Here is a 9,156-nt window from a genome sequence, read left to right on the forward strand (position 1 = left end):
ATAAAGACAAACTAAGTCGCTCGCCCCGCTTGTCATATGGACAATACTCCATTTCCAATGTGTGTACTAGAGCAGTACTAAGACACAGAGAGCCACAGAAAAACTACTGGTATCCTTCCTTACTTTTTCATTCGCAAATGTGTGGTCCTTTCGCCGTTTACACGAATGAAGAAAACCCGCTCTTTTCCCCATATGGCCCGATTAGTCACCCACTGACGTGCCTGCAGGCTGTCCACTCGCTCCGCAGAGCTCCGTGTCCCCTTCCCTGCGCGTGCTGGCTGGGTCTGGGGGGTGCAGTCCCGTGGCCTGAGACGGAATACGGCATGATGGGACGGATGTGTGGGACGCTCGTCACCCAAATGGTGACGAACTACTCACATGCGCGCGCATCGCGAGAGTTGGACCAGTTGGATCCTTTTCGTCTTGTTTTGCAATTCGCTGAAAGAAAAACTGTCGATAGATTAAACTTTCGTAATAAAACCTTGATATGGACTTTGAAGCCAAGACACACGAAATCCACCATCATCATCACTGTAGAGAAGACCCTGGCAACTGCTGACGGGTTACCAGAAGACACTGGCAACCTCTGACGGGTTACTAGAACACCCCTGAGGGTAGATATATGCACATATCATTGCTGTGCCGCAGACCGGTCAACGCAGGAGAAAAATGCCACTTGAATGTCCATACCAGAGTGTGATAACAAAAACACAGAGGGACATTCTATTTCTGAAGGGGTGAAATAACGGTCCGGAGCTCTGTGGGAACCTGTCACGCTGATTTTTATGTCAGAAGCCCTCTTGGCGCGTTTCGTACAAGTGATTTTTACCACCCAGTGTCATAAAGCCTTGCAAATTGCATGTTGACGATTACGTGTGCATATGAACACATGCATGATTAACAGTTTTAGGATGCACGTAATGGAAGGTTATGTTCCTTTGTCTGTGGGCCGGCGCAAATAACCAAAGCAGTTGACGCGCACTTAAAACCCAATAATTAACTACCTGTATGTGGAACACTTACGCCTTTTTGATGAGTCCGGATTGCAGATGGAGTTACGCTACAAATCCAAGCACTGCCACTCGATGTAATGAGAAAAAAGATGGTTTTCGAGCCTTGCTGAACTGGATGGTGCAGGCGCTGAAGGTCAAAGTATGGGGCTTGTCATCGCCATCAGGTGTGAAGATGACGCCATTTTCATGTGTTGTTCAGTCAAGGCTTTGATTGCGTTCCTTGCTTTTGGTGCTGATGCTCGATGGTGGAGTTTGAATCAAGCCCCTAGCTTTGAAGCGCCGGCCTCCCCCTGTCCTAAATGTAAGCTGCGCGCGTCATCAACAAATATTCATGAATTTCGTCTCTGGAGCATGATGTTCAAAGGCATATTCAGGCGTCTATCAGGTCGGTCCAACCCCCTGGCCGTTTCTGTGTACAAGGGTCCTCAAAATGGTCACTGAAAATCAAAATGCAATGGTTTTTGTAACCAGAATAGAATGTGTATTGGTAGACGCTCGAATGATTTTACGTCTCTTTCAATAATAAGCACATGAAACACTGGTAAGACGCACGTGATATTTTCTTATCACCCAAATGGTGACAAACTCCTCACATATGTGCGCATCGCGGGAGTGATATTTCGATGACATACCGATCTATCAGAAGATAGCTATTGCAGTGATAAATATCACTTGTGAGGTGAGCAGCCGATCATCAGCTCCCGAAGTTTACGCTGATTTGTCGGGAGAGAGGACGCCGGCTGGGCCATTCGGCTTCTAGTCGAGCTTACACGTGCATGCGGCGTGCCCTGCTTGGAGGCTATTTCTGCCATGCTGCTGGGTACCAAGTACCGTGCCGCCACTCAGCTCTGCGGTTCTTGGCAGCGCTAACTGACACTGTGTGTTGTTTCGGCTCAGCTATTACGTGATGATGTGAACAGTTGAATGTTGTTTTTCCAGAACTCTTCTTGTGCTCGGGTGTTAACCGTGAAGTGGACAAAAAGGCCTTTGCGAGGCAAACACGTGACTGCCAGACCAGCTGACGATCCGCCCCCCACGACTCAGCTGACTGTTTGACCCAGTGTTCGGAGCTTCGTCACCTCCGCCATTCGCATCACCCGTTCCACGGGAAGTCTTCTGCCCTCCCCCTTAATCTTTCGTCTAAAACCACAATAATAGTTGGGTTTCATTGCATTGCTGCATCTTTTATTTCTAAAAGATACTGGTCAAGCAATGGAAAATTCGGGCAGCAAGGTTCCGGGCATGCGAGTCGTTCCTACGCATATAGAACCCCAACCTCAACCTCACGCACATACATCGATTCCACTTCCATGTGCCTCTGGCTGCAGTGCTCGGCTCTGCATTTTGTAGGCCGCGTAAAAACATACCGGATTGGCCAACGCCCACTTTCATGTATAACCTTTGTCGCAAGCGGGCGGCCTTAACTTTAATGGTGCCTGGCTTTAACAGCCGTGCGATATTAAAAAATAATAATAATGGCCCGAACCTTTTAACTGGATGAATTTCTGCGATCAGAGCCAACTTGAGCAGTGCTTGTTGCGTGAGCCCTTACCCCACCATTTCACTGTGAAATTCCAGGTCAGTGGCATAATTTGGTGGCGAGAAGCAATGTGCCGTAATGTTCGACGCAGTTCTTCCAGCCATTTGACGTCAGCTGACCTTTAGCATGGCCGCTCCCACAGGTCACAGGTCATGCCAGTCAAGGGCAAATAGCGAGCGCCCAGACCCAGCCCGTCACGCGTGGATGAATCGATAGGCAGGCGCTCTAGCCAGCTGAGCCATTTGTGTACCTAGTGAGCACAAGCTATTCCCGTTTATTTTCCGTCCGGAGTACTCAACACAGCTATCAAAAAATTAAAAACACCGGCCGTAGACCCATTCCGGAAACAGGAGTTTAGACACATATATGTGATCTGCATCTGAAAATGTTGCGCCTGCTGATCTTCCAGAGGTCCGCGAGCGAAACAGCCCACGAGAAACAGTTTGAGCGTCTGAGGCGTGTGCCGGACTCCATGGACGCGCCTGACTCGACGGCGCCTGCTGTCGCTTCTCCGACAGCCCTGTCGGCACTTGGGGCGCCGGGAGGCGTCCTGACAGGGCCGTGGTGGTGCCGATATCTCACGTGAGGTCGCTGCTGTGACTGCACCCGGGACAAGGGCAGACCCCGCGGGGCGCCCGCCTTGCCCCGCCCGCTGTACACTGTCGCGCGTGGCAGCGACGGCCGCCGGTATTTATTATGGATACCGGGCTGTCTGTGCCGCCGATCAGCCTCTATTTTTTTGCCATCTGTTTGCGCCGCGCGCGCCGGTGAGGCGATCAGCGTCAGGGCCACCGACCGGCGGCGGTGACCGGCGCTGTGACCCACCGACGGGGGGTGACGAGGGTGGGACCGGGACGCGTATCTGAAGTGTGTAACCGGCCAAGTGACCCCGGGCGCTGCAGCCGGAGCTGCGGCCGGCACCAGCAGCTGATGTCTGAATCAGGGGCACCTCACGACCCCCGGGCAGCTGGCAGGCCTCGGTAAACACCGGTGCTGACCGCGACACAGGAATGCCGCGGCTGGCCGTGGAGCATGACCCGGGCAGACCGCGCTGTCCTCCTGTCAGCACCTGGCGAGGCAAATGACTCTCAGTCGCTGACAGACGGAGGTGTGTGTCCTCGTCTGGAGACAGCCATCGTGATGCCACGCCCTCCTCGAATGACGTCGGGACACTGTCAGCCTGAAGGGTACGCTACACGAACGGGTTGTGGGGTCTTCAACGCCAATGCCTCAGCGTACTTAAGGTAAGAATGAGGGGTAAGCAATATATTGATAAGCGTGATATAAGTAACAGAGGCAATAAGCTCCTGGTGTTTTGGCTTAATGATTTTTTTTTAAAGGCTGAAAATAGCCGACTTTCAACACACCAAACGGTGCTATTCGAACAAAAATATCGAACGATAATTAGGCTGGCTGACTCCGGCAGCGGCTATCAATCGTCATCATCAGTGACAATGCTGCCTCCGTGCTCGCCACAGCTAGTTCCCGTAACGGGCCTGCCAGCGCACATCACTGGTCCGCGCTCAAAGGCAGGCTGTGGTGAACCGGGTATTATATGCGGAGGCAGCCAGCATCATAACCCGCTTGATGGGACGCCTAACTCGTAGCCGCATGAGTGTGAAACGCCTAACTCGTCGCCGCCTGAGTGTGAGCCTTCTACGCACTATTTGACGGCCCATCACCTCCCAGATCGCTATGACAGTCCGATGAAGCCTGGCTCAGGGTGATGCCCTTCGGCGCTGCAGGCCGTGCTGAACAACTTCACTGAGCAACTGGGAAACATCCGGAAGGAGTAGGAGGTGAAGTAACAAGCTGAGTGGGCACGTGCTGAACAGAGAACCTTTCACGCTTCCGAGTTTTTGCATCTTGATTTTTGTTCAATCTCGTTCACTTGTGACCAAGAGCCCTGCTTTGAGATGTCCAACATTATCATAATGCATCCTGATGCTCGTGGGGCCTCCATCCCCGTCGGCCCCGAGCCTGCTAGCCGTCGGCGCTGGCGCGGCGGGGTCGGGTCGGTGGCCCGCATCCCCTCCCTCCCCCGGCGGCCAGCGGAACTCCCCAATCCGGCCCAATCAGGGGCGCGCGGCCGGCCAGTGTCGCTCGCTGCGCGCCGGGCGTCGCTGACGTCACGCCCATCCGAACCGGCTCCGACCGGTTGTCGCCGCCGCCGGCCGGCAGCCCCAGATGGCCGCCCTCCAGCTGGAGCACGACGGTCTAGTGACTGGTGTCGTTGGGTCTCGGATGGAGCTGTTCAAGGGGCAATGTGGCTGCGCCTTCACTGGATGACCCGCCTGTGTTTGGAAGTTGGTTTCGCGTCGAAGACGGATGGTCTTCGCTGGAGATGGCCGCGAACGGACCGCAGGGCAAATGGGTCCCATTCTAAATGCAAGAGAATGCTAGACCCCGTAACTCTCGGCCATCACGTTTTCCAGGATCTAACAGTTTTACTGACACTGAGCGTAGATTCATGCCGTTTTTAACAGCAAGGAGCACAGTCGCTCTGAAGTTGTGCAATACAATGTTCAAGTCAGAAATGCCCAAACGGTATAATCAGACGAAATTGATATGGACGCACGAAATTTATTCATGCGAAAAGCATCCACACCACGAATGGAATTAAGGTCAAGATCCAGATAACTTGGCATTGCTGCGGGGAGGCCAACCGGTGGTGGGGGATCAATTTATGCAGTCGGTCGTTGCTTCATTAAGCACAAGATGGGGATGGCTCTGTTATGTTTTTATTTATTTAACGCATTGAGCCCATCGACTTTTTGTTGCTAAGGACGTGAAAAGAGTCGTGGCACATCCTCCTTGATCATCCACGCACGCATCCTTACCTTCCCTGCAATTTCTCGTTAAGTTGTACTGCCTTCCCCGAGCCTTTGGCCCTGTCACGCGACCTAAGAGAAGTGAGTGCTACATAGCTGGATCTTCATTATAGATGCACCTTATTTTACTCAGTTGTGGCCGGAGATAAAGGGGAACGAGGTGATATTTGACGTGTTCGGGGTTTAATGAAGCTGCATACTGCTTTTTGGAATCACTATAGCCTGTCCGTTCCAGGGAAATATATTTGCGAGCCGTTTTTTTCTACAGCTAGGGCAGATCAAGATGTAATATAGCCTGTACGGTGCATGTAATTAGGTGTTCCTTAAACCAATCTATAATCCAGCACACTGTGTGCTAAGCCAAGAGGGCCCGGGACTTGAAGACCGCAACGGCGTAGTGGGATTTAATTGCGACGATTATTAATCCCAGATGATTAAGTTTTTCTATATGCGTTGGTAAGTCAGTAAAAACTTAAGGCGTAGCAAATTTCTCGATTATATCGAATAAACTACGCGGCTTAGACACCACCCGGATGCCTGATCAGCCAGAGGCAGCTGATTTGCAAGCAACGTGATTTGTGCTTTAGAACGTGAACACTACACCAAGAAATACCTGAATCGTTGGCTGTAAATCTTGTATTAGTGAGTCTTTCACCACTATCTACCAACATCCACCGAAACAAGTTGCGCTGTTTGCATGCTTTGGTCTCAGAGTGCAAAGGGTAATGATTAAAAATGTTCCGATTCCGTCGACTAAGATTGGCGAGCTCGGCCAAGCCAAACAGTGGCCAATCTGCAAACGGTCTGATTTGCACTTTAGCTCGCGAACGCTCCATCGGTTCCCTCTGCCTGCTAACTACCAGACTCCCACAAAGCGCTGAATTACCCGTGCACTTGTATGGGTTCCTAAAGATTTTCGCCTCTGCTCGTTTAGGATTTGGTATCCTCAGCGTGATAATGATCAGCGACAACCCCACGTGTGCTATCGCCCCGCTCGTCCCAAGTTCTCCAGGGGGTCTCACCTGCACTATGATCTCAGACATGACGCGAGGGCTGTTTAGTCATAACTGACTCCTCGGACGGGTTCACGGTCTTCCGACATGTTATGTGTCTGTTGGCGAACCGCGCAACCCTACTGGAGCTTCTGCCAAATAGACGTCGCCAAACCCGACGGCGCGAGGAAGTTTCCGTGGCAACGTAGCGCAGTGATGGAAGCTTCCATTCAGTTCTTGGCTCATGCTATTGAACGCCTGTGACGTGATCTGCGCGTAGTGTAGCAAAATCAGGAGCCCGTTCGGAACACCGTGAGGCAATAATTCCGTCTGATGGCATTCGCCGCTGTACGGTTAACATCACTGGTCGCTCGAGTACTTGTCAGTACATGCCACTGCGTCACCACATCCCGGTGGAAGAACGGTGGGTGAAAGGTTTCTGACGTGGGAATCGAGCCTGGTTCTCCTGATCTCGAAACGAAAACCAAAACCTCGGGCTCCGCACGGATTACCTGAGCCACGCAGTTTAGAGGAGAGTCAACACCTGTACATACTGGCACAAAAACACTGCGGTGAATGAGCGGAGGTGGCCACGTCGTGAAGATGGTGCCAAACCCTAAGTACAGTGGCATGGTGAAAAAGTTCTTATCCTCTAGCATCGGCTTCGCGCTGTTAAATGTTCTTCGTGCATGGCCATCAACTCATGTCACATACCGAAGACCAGGGTGCTTCGTCGGCCTCGAGAATTCAAACGTGTCCGTGCGGCAAACGGAGTTGTTTACTGCCTTTGATGGAATTGGAATGTAGCTCCACAAAACCAGTCGGAAAGGGGCTCCGGTCAGGGACGACGAACCTAGGGTAACGGAGGGTCACCTAGCAACTTACACGTGGCCAAAAATGTCGGCTGTTTTTCCCCATGTACGCTGGGGCGTGGCGGACGTGCAGCGCAGAGCGCCCAACTCAAATCGCCGGTCCGGATACTCAAATGATCTCATTCTAGTTCCACGACGGCTCATGACGAGGTCTTCTATGAGCTTCCGCTCACCAGGCGAAATGGAACGCCTTTAAACGAAAGGGACCGTCGCAACAGTAGGATTGCAACGCAACGCCGCGTCGCAAGGATTGGACACATCACGCATACATAGGAGGCGAAGTGCACAGGCGGACAGGCATCAAGGGCAATAAATTTTGCAGCGGGTTCGATCGGAGCCAAAAGCATCGAGCCAGCAACTATGAAAAAGCATAGGGTATCACGACTGAGCCTACCTGACGGAAGACGGCAGTGTATGGGCAGTCACAGTAAGAGTTTTTTTTTAAAGATAAGCGCACGAAAACACACCAAAGACAAGTAAGAGAGCAGTATAAGCGGGCATGAGCAAGGAGAGCCTCGAGCGTTGTTTTTTACAGGCATGAGTAAATAACTCATATGCTTACAATAACCGACGTTCAATTTAACGGGAGTCACCGATTAAACAACGTTAAAGAGTAAAAAAAAAAAATGCCGTCAGAATTCAACTTTGAAATTTTTGCTCGTGGCCACGGTTGAACAAGGTCAAGCAAAACAGAAATCATTTAAAAGCGCCGATGTGAGAACACAAGGAGATCTCAGAATCTGTGCAGATACTACTAGCAAAAACATCGAACGCCACATAGCCTCAGCAGCTGAGTGCATCGTACAGCCACAATGACGACGCTTGAGGCTGCACGAAACACAGGCGGCTGGGCCGCAAGCTTGCGATGATTAACACGCGCCCGGGTGGCCGGCTAGATACCCTTCGCTCGGGGTCAATTTGACCCCCCTGAGATCTCGGAAACTAAGAAAGCTAGAGACACCTAAATCTACAAGCTGTCTTGATCTGCAGGTAAACTCACTTAGGTTAAAGTTTGAGCTTCCTAGGTCATGACCTTCAGGTCAAATAAGGATCAAGCAATGTCAAATTCCAGGTTGGCCTCTAATTTGGCCCCAGAACCTAGGCAACTTCCAAGCAAAAAAAGGAAACAAAGATTACGCTAGGCAGTATATTCCTAAAACAAAATGTCGACCCAGATCATCTTAGGTCAGTGACCTGTTCTGACGTCTAAGAGTCAATGGAAGCTGTATAATACGATTCCTGCTGTCAATACATTTGAAATGAGCACCACAAACTATCTCATACAGCAAGCAATAGAGTAATAAATCAGGTTGGCTTTGACCTTGGTCTGACCTTCATACCTGACCGTAGGTCAACGTAATGTGCTCATTCAACATTTGTGGTACCTAAGGAAGGATCTCAGAGATGTATGGCTTCGTCAAACACTCCGTTATTGTATCAGATTGGACGATTCCATAGAAATTGCCTTCGCTGAACCATGCCCTGACTCTGACCTGTCATAGATCAGCGGCCTCAAAAGGTACATCTAAACTGTTATGTCAAATGATCCGCTATTTAATTTTCGCCAGCTATGCAAAATTTGGCGCGGCTACGCCGCGCCGTTCGGAAACCTTTCCGAAAAAACCTTCGGGAGGGGGGCGTCAATTTGACCCCCCACCCGAGCACGTGTTAATATCGAATAAAAGATTAGAACAGGGACCTCGAACATTGCACCACCATCAGGAGCCTCCCGGCTACCGAGCTTTTCAAGTTCTAGCGTCTAATACACAGTATCGTGCTGGGTGCTACCCGGAACACAGGCGGCTAAGCTTAAGGGTTTCGATGGCCCATACCGAGCATAATGCTAGAAGGGAACTCCCCAGTGCACATCAGTGATCATCGAAGCGAATAATGAACTATTTCTAGACA

This window comes from Pollicipes pollicipes, unplaced genomic scaffold (genome assembly GCF_011947565.3).
Source record: "Pollicipes pollicipes isolate AB1234 unplaced genomic scaffold, Ppol_2.1 Scaffold_6686;HRSCAF=7923_pilon_pilon_pilon, whole genome shotgun sequence".
NCBI lineage: Eukaryota > Metazoa > Arthropoda > Thecostraca > Pollicipedomorpha > Pollicipedidae > Pollicipes > Pollicipes pollicipes.